Source organism: Bubalus bubalis, chromosome X (genome assembly GCF_019923935.1).
Source record: "Bubalus bubalis isolate 160015118507 breed Murrah chromosome X, NDDB_SH_1, whole genome shotgun sequence".
In the NCBI taxonomy this organism is placed as follows: domain Eukaryota; kingdom Metazoa; phylum Chordata; class Mammalia; order Artiodactyla; family Bovidae; genus Bubalus; species Bubalus bubalis.
In genome coordinates this window covers 43,501,112-43,513,405 of record NC_059181.1, presented here as the reverse complement: position 1 = coordinate 43,513,405, position 12,294 = coordinate 43,501,112, and the positions used below count along the sequence as shown (strand labels likewise).

The 12,294-nt window shown below is 38.5% G+C and overlaps 1 non-coding gene across 1 annotated transcript; it reads right to left on the bottom strand.

The window, feature by feature from the left end:
- Window positions 1-727: 727 nt before the first annotated feature.
- TRNAW-CCA lies at window positions 728-800 on the bottom strand. Its single transcript has one exon. It is a non-coding gene; the product is annotated as a tRNA-Trp (tRNA).
- Between the last annotated feature and the right edge of the window lie 11,494 nt (window positions 801-12,294).

The following is a 12,294-nucleotide window of genomic DNA, read 5'->3' as shown; positions in this document are numbered from 1 at the left end:
AGTTTAAATAATTAAAGATGTTTGCTTATAGTTTATTAAAAGAAAATTCACATACCACAAACTTCACCCTTTGAATTGTAACAATTCAGTGACTTTTAATATAGTCACAAGTTGTACATTGATCAGCACTAATTCTAGCACATTTATATCATCTCTAAAAGAAACCCATTCACAATCACTACCCATTTCCCCTGCCCCCAACCCTCAGCAACCATTAATCTACAGTCTTTCTCTATGGATTTGCCTATTTGGATATTTCATATGAGGAACTTTTACAATATATAGCCTTTTGTATCTTGCACTTTTTACTTCGCATAATGTTTTCAAGGTTGATCAACTGATGCATTAATGCATACCAGTTAATTTATGTAATTTGATGGCCATATAATGCTCCATTGTATGCATATACCATAGTTTGCTTATCTTTTCACCAGCTGATGGACATTTGAGTTAGTTCTACTTTTTAACTCTTATGAGTAATGTTATGATGAACATTCATTACAAGTTTCTGTGTGGACATATGTTTTCAATTCTCCTGAGCATAATACCTAAAGATAGAATTTCTGGATCATATGGTAACTCTGTGTTTGACTTTTATGAAGTGAAGTCGCTCAGTCGTGTCCGACTCTTTGTGACCCCATGGACTGTAGCCTGCCAGGCTCCTCTGTCCATGGGATTCTCCAGGCAAGAATACTGGAGTGGGTTACCATTTCCTTCTCCAGGGGACCTTCCTGACCCAGGGATCGAACCCAGGTCTCCTGCATTGGAGGCAGACGCTTTAACCTCTGAGCCACCAGGGAAGCCCTAGAAACTGCCAAATAGTTTTCCCCATCAGAAATATATGCAAGTTCCAAATTTTCCACATCTGCATCAACACTTGCTATTGTCCATCTTTTTGAGTGTAACCAATTTAGTGTGTGGTTTTGATGTCCATTTCCCAAACAACCAAAGATAGTGAACATTTTTCCATGTGTTTATGGCCATTTGTGTATCTTCTTTGGAGAAATGTCTATTCAAATCCTTTGCCCATTTTTAAACTGGGTCACTTTTTTTGGTTGAATTGTACAAGTTCTTTATATATTCTATATATAAGTCCCTTCACAGATATATTATTTTCAGATATTTTCTCCCTTGCTGTGAGTTGTCTTTTCATTTTCTTGATGATGTCCCCTGAAGCATGAAAGTTTTAAAATTTGATGAAAGCAACTTATCTATTTTTCTTTTGTTGCTTGTGCTCTAGGTGTCATACCAAGAAAACCATTGCCTAAACCAAGTCCAAGCTTTACTCCTATATTTTCATTCAAGAGTTTTATAGTTTTAATTCTTATATATAGTATTTGGTCCATTTCAACTTAATTTTTGTTTATGGTGTGATGACCATGTGTTGGTGTGTAACAGGGGTACGAACTCATTCTTAGGATATGGAGACCCAGGTTTTGCAGCACTATTCATTGAAAAGATTATTCTTTCCCACATTGAATTGTCTTGGCACCCTTGTCAAAAATCAAGTGGCCATAAATGTAAGAGTTTATTTCTGGACACCCAAGTTTATTCCACTTATCTGTATATGACCTTTATACCAGTGACACACTGCCTTGATTATTGTAATTCTGTAGTAAGTTTTGAGTGACTTCACTTTCACTTTTCACTTTCATGCATTGGAGAAGGCGATGGCAACCCACTCCAGTGTTCTTGCCTGGAGAATCCCAGGGACGGGGGAGCCTGGTGGGCTGCCGTCTATGGGGTCGCACAGAGTCGGACACGACTGAAGCGACTTAGCAGCAGTAAGTTTTGAAATTGGGAAGTGTGAATCTTCCAATTTTGTTCTTTTTTTATTTTATTTTATTTTTTAACTTTACAATATTGTATTGGTTTTGCCATATATCAACATGAATCCACCACAGGTATACACGTGTTCCCCATCCTGAACCCTCCTACCTCCTCCCTCCTCCCTCCCTGTACCATCCCTCTGGGTCGTCCCAGTGCACCAGCCCCAAGCATCCAGTATCGTGCATCGAACCTGGACTGGCGACTCGTTTCATATATGATATTATACATGTTTCAATGCCATTCTCCCAAATCATGGCATCCTCTCCCTCTCCCACAGAGTCCAAAAGACTGTTCTATACATCAGTGTCTCTTTTGCTGTCTTGTATACAGGGTTATTGTTACCATCTTTCTAAATTCCATATACATGTGTTAGTATACTGTATTGGTGTTTTTCTTTCTGGCTTACTTCACTCTGTATAATAGGCTCCAGTTTTATCCACTTCATTAGAACTGATTCAAATGTATTCTTTTTAATGGCTGTCCTTTGTGTTTCCATGTGAATTTTCAGATCAGATTTTCTGCAAAAAAAGCATTTTAAATTGTTAGTGATTGCATTAAATTTTTATATCAATTTGAAGAGCATTGTGATCTTCCAAATCTTAAGCCTTCCAATCCATGAAATTCATATCTTTCCATTTACTCAGGTCTCTTTTAGTTTCTTTCACTGATGTTTTATAGTTTACATGTCCAAGTCTTGTACTTCTTTGGTTAAATTGATTTCTCAGTATTTTATTCTTTTTGATGCCACTTTAAATGTTAATTTAGCTTTCAAATAGTTCATTGTTAATGTATAGAAATACAATTGATTTCTGTGTATTGATCATGTATCCCTGAGAGCAATGTTGAACGGAGTGGCAAGAATAAACATTCTTGTCTTGTTTCTGATCTTAGGGAGCGAGCATCTTATATTGCACTGTCAGATATGATGTAGCTCTGTGTGTGTGTGTGAGAGAGAGAGAGAGAGAGAGAGAGAGGCTTTTATTAGATTGAGGAAATTCCTTCCTATTCCTAGTTTGTCAAGTGTTTTTATCAAAAAAGGCTGTTGCATTTTGTCAAATGCTTTTTCTGTATCTATTAAGATGCTTATGAAGTTTTTGTTCTTTATTCTATTAAAATGATACATTACATCAAATTTCAGATGCTAAACCAACTTTGCATTCTTGGAATAATTCCCACTTGGTCATGATGTATAATCCTTTTTATACATTTACTGGATTTGGTTTGTTAGCATTTTGCTGAGGATTTCTATATCTCTATTCTTAAGGGATATTCATAAATTTTCTTGTGATATCTTTATCTGGTTTTGGTGTCAGGGTAATACTGGCCTAATAGAATGAATTAGGAAGTGTTCCCTTCTCTTCTATGTTTTGGAACAGTTTATGAAGGATCGGTGCTAATTCTTCCTTTAAATGCTCAGGATGAGGACATGAAATGTGGATATAACCCAAGGGAGCGCAAAATAGTGAAAAGCATCAAGTTTTAGGATCTCAGAGCAATGGGGCAGTGCTATTTATGAGGACATCAGGACAAGGGAGACTTGAGAGGCAAGGCTTCAGTGGAGGAGAAAAGGAAGTTCCTGCAGAAATACTGTCAAAGGTACTCCCTCCTGCTGCCAAGGGCTCTTGTGTCTTGTAGAAAGGCTCTAGACTGCACAATGACCTCATTCCTCAAAAGAAATTCTCCAACCAGGTATAGCTTTCCTTTTTCACAGGCTAGTTTGGGCTTGCTCAGAAGTGTTAGCTCTGCTGGCCTCCCCTGTGCTTTCTTTATCCATGGGTGTGTGTAACACAGATTCTTTGAACATCAATAACAGTGCTTCCCCAGGACTGGTCCTGACATGCTCCAAAGTGTCTTCAGTTACTTCAGGGGGTGTCTTGCAATTCTCAGAACTGGTTTACTTTCAGTTTATTTATTTGTTTAAAAAAGATGCATGCCATTTCAGATGTTTCTTTGTGGTAGATGTGTCAGAGGAGGAGGAATTGGAAGCTAGGTGTCATAGAAAGAAAACAAAGCTAGAAGAAAAGTTACAAGTTACAGAAGACTGAGAATCTTTGATCTGAGGTATTTAGAAGTATTCACTCTGTCCTAATCACTGATTTATCCCAATGTTTGGAAGAAGTCCTGACACATCAGAGTGGACGCTCAGTAAATATTTGCTAAATGGAAAACTGGTCTTCCCAGGTGGCGTTAGTGGTCAAGAGCCCAACTGGTAATGGAGGAGACCTAAGAGATGCAGGTTTGATCCCTGGGTGAGGAAGGTCCCCTGGAGAAGGGAAAGGCCACCCACTCCAGTATTCTTGCTGGAGAATCCCATGGATGGAGGAGCCTGGAGGGTTACAGCCCATAGGGTTGCAAAGAGTCAGGCTCAGCTGATGCAACTTTGCATGCATGCACACAAATGGAAAACCTTTGAATTAATGAATCTAAGACTCTCTGTGTTTATAGGAGACAGTATGTGGGAAGTACCTATAGAAGTACAAAAGTGGAGGAATCAAAATGCTCAGAGGAGATAGCACATGTGAACAACCAGGGCAATAGATGGATGGGTGTGTTAGACTCAGGCCCTAGATTTTTTGGACAGATTTGATTTAAGATATTTTGTTCTGTTACTTCCTTAAGAGAGTCATTCTTATTAGACTTGCTTTTCTGTTTGGAAAATATCCTCCCTTAGAAGACAGAGACCATCTGCATGTGGACTGTGTGAGATGTGGTGTATTAAAGAGGACACTGGACTTGGAATCAGAAAGTGAGAGTTCCAGCTCTACTACTTGCCCCACAGAAACATGTGTAAACACACAGGGCAGCAGTCGTCCATGAGTAAGAGTCAGCCAACACAGGAAAAAGGGAAAATGAACATCAAAGGGTAGAATTGTTGTTTAAGGACCCTAAGCTAAGTATTTTAAAAATAATTAAAGAGAAAATAAGTGAGAGAAATTATAAGAGAAGGATCCCACTTTTAAGAACATATAGATTTAAAGAGAAGAAGGGAAACTTCTAGAAATAAAAGTATATTTATTGAAATGAAAATTTCTGTGTATTGGTTATAATCACTTTTAAAACATTTAATATTATTTGGTAAAACTGGAGATACTCAATTGTCTTAAAGAAGTTATAAGTACAAAACTAAGCACTAGAAAAAAAATAACAAGTCTTCCTGAACACTAAGAGAATTTATAAATTACAATAGCAAAGAAAACACATAATGAAGGGAAAAAAAAACAGTTACATGGATATACCTAGAGAGTGTCATACAGAGTGATATAAGTCAGAAAGAGAAAAATGAATATCATATTTTAATGTATATATATGGGACCTAGAAAAATGGTATGTGCTGTGCTGTGCTAAGTTGCTTCAGTTGTTTCCGACTCTTTGTGAACCTGTGGACCGTAGCCTGCCCTGCTCCTTTGGCCATGGGATTCTCCAGGCAAGAATACTGGAGGGGGTTGCCATGCCCTTCTCCAGGAGATCTTCTGGATGCAGGGATTGAACCCGCAGCTCCTGTGGCTCTTGCCTTGCAGGCAGATTCTTTACCTCTGAGCCATGGGGGAAGCCCAGAAAAATGGTATGGATAATCCTATTTGCAAAGCAGAAATAGAGATACAGATGTAGAGAACAAATGTATAGATACCAAGGGGGAAAGGGGAAGGATTGGAGGAACTTGGAGATTGGGATTGACATGTATACACTATTGATACTATGTATAAAATAGATAACTAATTAGAACATACTGTACAGCACAGGGAACTCTACTTAATGCACTGTGATGACCTGAGTGGGAAGGAAGTCCAAAAGGGAGGGGTTATATGTATATGTATGGCTGATTTATTTTGCTGCACACGAGAAACTAACAACATTGTAAAGCAACTATATGCCAATGAAAACTAATTGACAAAAGAAAAACAGTAAATATACATGGTACACATGGTGATTACAATATAAACTAGTACATCAGAGTTGCGATAAAAAATATGTCCTATCAATGTGTGAGGGCTTCCCTGGTGGCTCAGCTGACAAAGAATCCGCCTGCAATGCAGGAGACCTGGGTTTGAGACCTGGGTTCAATCCCTGGGTTGGGAAGATCCCTTGGAAAAGGGAAAGGCTACCCACTCCAGTATCCTGGCCTGGAGAATTCCATGGACTGTATAGTCCATGGGGTTGCAAAGAGTTGGATATGACTGAGTGACTTTCACTTTCACTTCATCAATGTGTGAATAGGCTTAGACAGTACATTTGCTTTAAAAAAGGTGTGAATTGGCTTAACTCACCTACTAAAAGAAAAATATTTTCTTTAAAAAAATAATTTTAGTTATTTATTTTTGGTTGTGCTGAGTCTTTGTTGCTACACGGGCTTTCTCTAGCTGCAGAGAGGGCTACTCTTGGTTTCAGTGCGCAAACTTCTTATTGCAGTGGCTTCTCTCATCGTGGAGCACGGCCTCTAGGGTGCACACATTTCAGGAGCTGCAGCACGTGAGCTCAGTAATTGCAGCACCCAGGCTCTAGCGCACAGGCTCGATAGTTGTGGCACACGCGCTTAGTTGCTCCGTGGCATGTGGGGTCTTCCAGGACTAGGGATCGAACTGATGTCTTCTGCATTGGCATGGAGCCATCAGGGAAACCTGAAAAATATTTGCAATATGGCTTAAAAGCAAGACTCAAATGTATGGTGTATGGAGATACATCCAAGTTGAGTCATACAGGCTAAAAATAAAGACATGGGCAAACGGAAATAACAAATAAGTGGGGATTTTTATCCTTGATATCAAATAAAGTAGAATTCAGGCCAAAAATAATTAAATGTGACAGAAATAGATAACTTATAATGCAAAAAATCCAATTTCATAATGTTAAGTATAACATTTATAAATCTTTAAAAATCTTTTAAAAGCAGAAACTATAGATGTAAGATGATACAGATAGAAATAGATTGCTAGTAGGAAACTTCAACAGGTCATTCCTAGTGCAGAATAGATCAAGTGGCAGAAACATAAGGATACAGAAAAAGTAAACAACATAATCAATAAAATAGATCTCATTGATCTATAAGGAACTTTAGGACCTAATAATAGTGAGTATGCATGCCTTCCTTCTCAACTGCACATAGAACAGTTACAAAAATCCATCAAATATTAGGTCACAAAGAAAGCTACAGTAGGTTCTATATAATGGAAATATTACAAACAACACTTTATTATCACAGTGAAATAAAACTAGAATAAAAAAGTATGAAAACACTACATATCAGAAGCTATTGGATACATTTAGAGATCAGAGGAAAGATTCATACACTTAAACACTTACATCAATAAAATAACAGTGAATGAATTGTATCAACTTAAAAAGTGAGACAAAGAACAAGAAATGCACTGAAAGAAAGCACAAGGAAGAAAAAAATAAAGGTAAGAGTAGAAAATTAGTGAAGATTAGGATTAGAAACCAATAGGTCAGAGTAATAAATCAAAATTCTGGTTCTTTGAAAAAAGTTACAAAATATATAAACCACTGGCTACATTAATCAAATGGAAATGGGAGAAGCACAACTACAAAATAAGAAAGACAAAGAAGAAATAGACAAGGATGGAGCAAAAAATTTGAGTGTGGGCTACAGATGGGAACAGAACGAAGCAGTTCAGTTCAGTCGTTCAGTCATGTCCAACTCTTTGTGACCCCATGGACTGCAGCACGCCAAGCTTCCCTGTCCTTCACCATCTCCCAGAGTTTGCTCAAACTCATGTCCATTGAGTCGGTGATGCCATACAACCATCTCATCCTCTGTCATCTCCTTCTCCTGCCTTCAATCTTTCCAGCATCAGGGTCTTTTCTAATTAGTCAGTTCTTTGCATCAGGTGGCCAAAGTACTGGAGCTTCAGCTTGAGCATTAGTCCTTTCAATGAATATTCAGGACTGATTTCATTTACAACTGACTGGTTTGATCTCCTTGCAGTCCAAGGAACTCTCAAGAGTCTTCTCCAACACCACAGTTCAAAAGCATCAATTCTTCAGTGCTCAGCTTTCTTTATAGTCCAACTCTCACATCCATACATGACTACTGGAAAAACCATAGCTTTGACCAGATGGACCTTTGTTGGCAAAGGACTGGTCTCTGCTTTTTAATATGCTATCTAGGTTGGACATAACTTTCCTTCCAAGAAGAAAGTGTTTTTTAATTTCATGGCTGCTGTCACCATCTGCAGTGATTTCGGAGTCCAAGAAAATAAAGTCTGTCACTGTTTCCATTGTTTCCCCATCTATTTTCCATGAAGTGATGGGACCAGATGCCATGATCTTTGTTTTGTGAATGTTGAGTTTTAAACCAGCTTTTTCACTCTCTTCTTTCACTTTCATCAAGAGGCTCTTTTGTCCCTCTTCGCTTTCTGCCATAAGGGTGATGTCATCTGCCTACCTGAGGTTATTGGTATTTGTCTTGGCAATGTTGATTCCAGCTTGTGCTTCATTCAGCCTGGCATTTCACATGATGTACTCTGCATATCGGAGAAGGCAATGGCACCCCACTCCAGTACTCTGCATATAAGTTAAATAAGGAGTGTGACAATATACAACCTTGACGTACTCCTTTCCTAATTTGGAATCAGCCTGTTGTTCCATGTCAGGTTCTAACTGTAGCTTCTTGACCTACATACAGGTTTCTCAGGAGGCAGGTAAGGTGGTCTGGTATTCCCATCTCTATTAAGAATTTTCCACAGTTTGTTGTGATTCACCCAGCCAAAGGCTTTGGCGTAGTCAAAATGAATGAAGCTGACTGTTTTTCAAATGAGTAACAAAAGTAACATAATCACTCTAAACAGGAAGGGGAGAATTAAAGTGGGGAAACACACCCAAGTTATTTTGGTACACAGTATTTTGACTAAATACCTTGACTAAAGGAAAAAAAAAACAAAACTGAACGCCTATATTGAACTTTGGTTAGTAAGCTTGTTTTCACAATGATATGAGTTAGCTGTTCTGTAACCATTTTGCGGGATCTTTTTGCATTGAGCAAATAAGTAACTATTTTGAAGGTAATTGGAATCAGACTTCTTACAGTTTGAGAAGGGGGTTATAGATGTGGAAAGGGGAACTCGAACATGTACTCTATTGTGTTGACTGAAACTGGACATATCAGTATAAACTCATGGGTTTTAATATCTATCTATCTATCCAAAGACAGAAATTGAAAGAGATGAAGCTATCTGTGCCTATCTATAGCCCACCAGGCTCCTCTGTCCATGGGGATTCTCCAGGCAAGAATACTGGAGTGGGTTGCCATGCCCTCCTCCAGGGGATCTTCCCAACCCAGGGATTGAACCTAGGTCTCCCGCATTGCTGGTGGATTCTCTACCATCTGAGCCACCAAGGAAGCATATCTACCTATATCTACAGATATCTCGAATATCTTGTAATGGCAGAGTACAAAGAGGTGCTTGAAAAATGGACAAAAGGACAGAAGAGTCAGCTTAGAGGGAGTTTCACTGACTAAATGTAGGACATTTTTTACATCAAAATAAATAATAGTAACAGATTATAATACACTGAATAAAATAAGAGTCTATAGAACATTCTGATATAAATGAATGAATAAATAAATAATTAGGAAAAAAATTATTGCTTGTATTAGAATGCCAGCTAAAATCTGTAGAAGGAATGTGGAGTTACATCCTTTGGCCATCACAATAGTAATAAATGATGTGGGCAAAATCATCAATTGACACTAGTAATTTAATGAGTAACTTGGTATTTACATAGTTCCAAATGATCTCCTGACAGAATTCTTACTAATTAAAAAAGGCAAAAAAAAAAAAAAAAGACACTACAGTGGAGAAACTTGGTATGCAGTATCTTAACCAAGTGACTGAAGTTAACTTCACCATTGATGGTTAAAATACACATTATGCACCTGCTCCTTTGATGACTGAGAAGGACACAGACTTTCTCTTGTGGTGTTCCTGCTAAAATGCCATAAACAAAAAGCTAGTAATTTGTGATGTTAGATGAGATCTCAACCAGATATTTTAAACTATTTTTTAATTTTTGCTAAAAAGAACATTTTGGGGACAGTTGACAAAATTTACATTAAATATTTATAGTGAGAAATAATATTTTATTAATTAATACCAACTATAATTTTGATTATTGTACTTTAGTTATATAAGAGCATGTTTTTGTTATTAGGAAATATAAACTGTAGTATTTAGGGGTAAAAGGGTATGATATCTGGTATTTACTCTAAAATGGAAAACTTGTGTATACAGAGGGAATGATAAAATACATGGTAAAACATAAAACAATTGGGGAAATTTGGGTGAAGGGTAAACAGGAGTTCTTTGTACTATTCTTCCAACTTTTCTATTGGTTTTGAATTATTTCAAATTTAAAAAGTAAGAAAAAGAAACATTTAAAAATATTTGTAAGAAGATATAGGAGAATAATTTTGTTCTATAGGAATTTTTGAATTCATGTACAAAGCACAAACCATTATGGGAAAGAATGATCTATTTCAGTAGAGTAAAATGACATATTCATGTACAATAAAGAAATCTATAAATGGAGAAACCAAACCGCAAATGATGAGAAAATATTTGCTATGCCTAAGATTCGTATCCAGAAGATAGTTTTAAAATTACAAATGATCAAATAGAAAAATCAGCAAAGGACATGAATGGACAAGTCACAGAAGAAGATAACAAGCCTGTGAAAAGATGACTAACTGCACTAGGAATTAGGGAGAAACAAATTAAAATAACAGTGGCATACCATTTCATATTTATTCAAATGATTGTTCAAAATGACACAATTTGGTAATAACTTTTGTTGAAAGGATGTAGGTGAAAGGGGACTTTCTTAATTGGTTTAAAGATTCTGGAGATCTAGTATAGTTGAATGTGTGAACAATTCCACCTTTAGATATGTAGCCTAGATAATCTCCAAAGAAACAGGAGAGGGTTGCTCTCTCCAGCATTGATAACTAGTGAAAAATTGGAAAAAACCTCATAGTCATCAACAGATGACATCAACAGATGGATCAGTGATTTGTGGTATAATCATACAATTCGTTTAAAATGAATGAAACAGAGCTACATGTGTTAAGATGTAGAAATCTCAAAAACAAAATCTTAGGTGAAAAAAGCAGGTAGCAGAAATTCATAGGGTGAAATTTATAAAGACAGAAAATCCATAATGTATATTTTTAAGGAATAAAAAGAGAGAGAAGAGAGTTACTGCCCTGGGAGAATTGGTGGGCATTTGAAGAAGGTCAAGTAAAGGGCGTGATTACATTGCAGTACCACAAAAGCCACCATTAGAACGGGCAGCTAGTAACTGGCGAGTGGAGAAGGTGGAGGAACGCTTCCCGGAAATGGCAAAGCCTTCCACACCTCTCTCCCCCACTGAACCAAGCCCTGAAAGACAAGAAGGGGTTACCCAGGTGAGAGATGGCAAGGAAGGGTGTTTCCAGCAGATAGTGAAATTTGCAAAATCTCAAAGGGCAGAGACTGTAGAGTTTGGTTTAGAAACTGTCAGCGATTCCTCGGAGCTGGAGTAGAGGAACAGGGCAAAGAAAGGGATGGAGGGCGTTCGTGGGCACCTACTGACATAGGCTCTGACCAGGCTAAGGAATTGGCCTGCCTCGTGACAGCTAGAAGAATATTGAAGCTGAAGAGTAACAGGTGCACCATTAATTATATAAGAGGTTGGCTCTGGAGGCAAGATTAGTTGTTTTGTTTCTGTTTTAAAAGAAAACCAGACAAGAAATAATAGGGTCTCGACTGAGACAGAGGATGTGGCGGCTGAGAGTTACCCGGAGTGTCCAACCAGTAGAGTAGGACTAAGGGAGGGAGTAGCTGTAGATGTGGGGAGAGGAGCCGCTGGCTTGGGTATCGTGGGTGTCTGATGGAGTGACAGAGGCCACTTTTTGTGCCACCTGACCCCACCCCTGGCCACCATGACTGCACCAGGAACGAGCATCTTAAAAAATGTTTCGTTCAAACGGAAAAAAGTACAGAGGAAGAACTGAGGATGATGGTTACCACTAAATGGATTTTCTCGGTGGTGGTGGTGGGGGGGGATGGGAGACGCTTGGGGTTTGTGTGGCTTGGGATTCATCTGGAACGTTTTAATTACAAAGTAAAAGCTGATGTAAATGTAACGTGCACTGGTGTTACATTTCTGTGAGGACACGGGTGTCATTTTATTTTCTGCACTCTTCTGTATGAACTAAATTTAATAACCAAATGGCGAGAAACAGAGGAGCTTCAGTGCAGGAAGGGCTTTGAGCTCTATCAAAGGGTTAAAACAGCAAGCAGCAGGGGCGGGGAATGGTGCGGTAGACAGCCTTTGTGTGTGCACAATGCGTGTGGAGAGAAAAGCCTCCGGGGAGACCGGTACCCGGCTGAGTGGGTGGGGTGCGCGGGGGGAGGTGCCCGCGCGGAGCTTCCGCCTAGCCCCGCCCCGGTCCCGCCCCGAGCCCCCGGC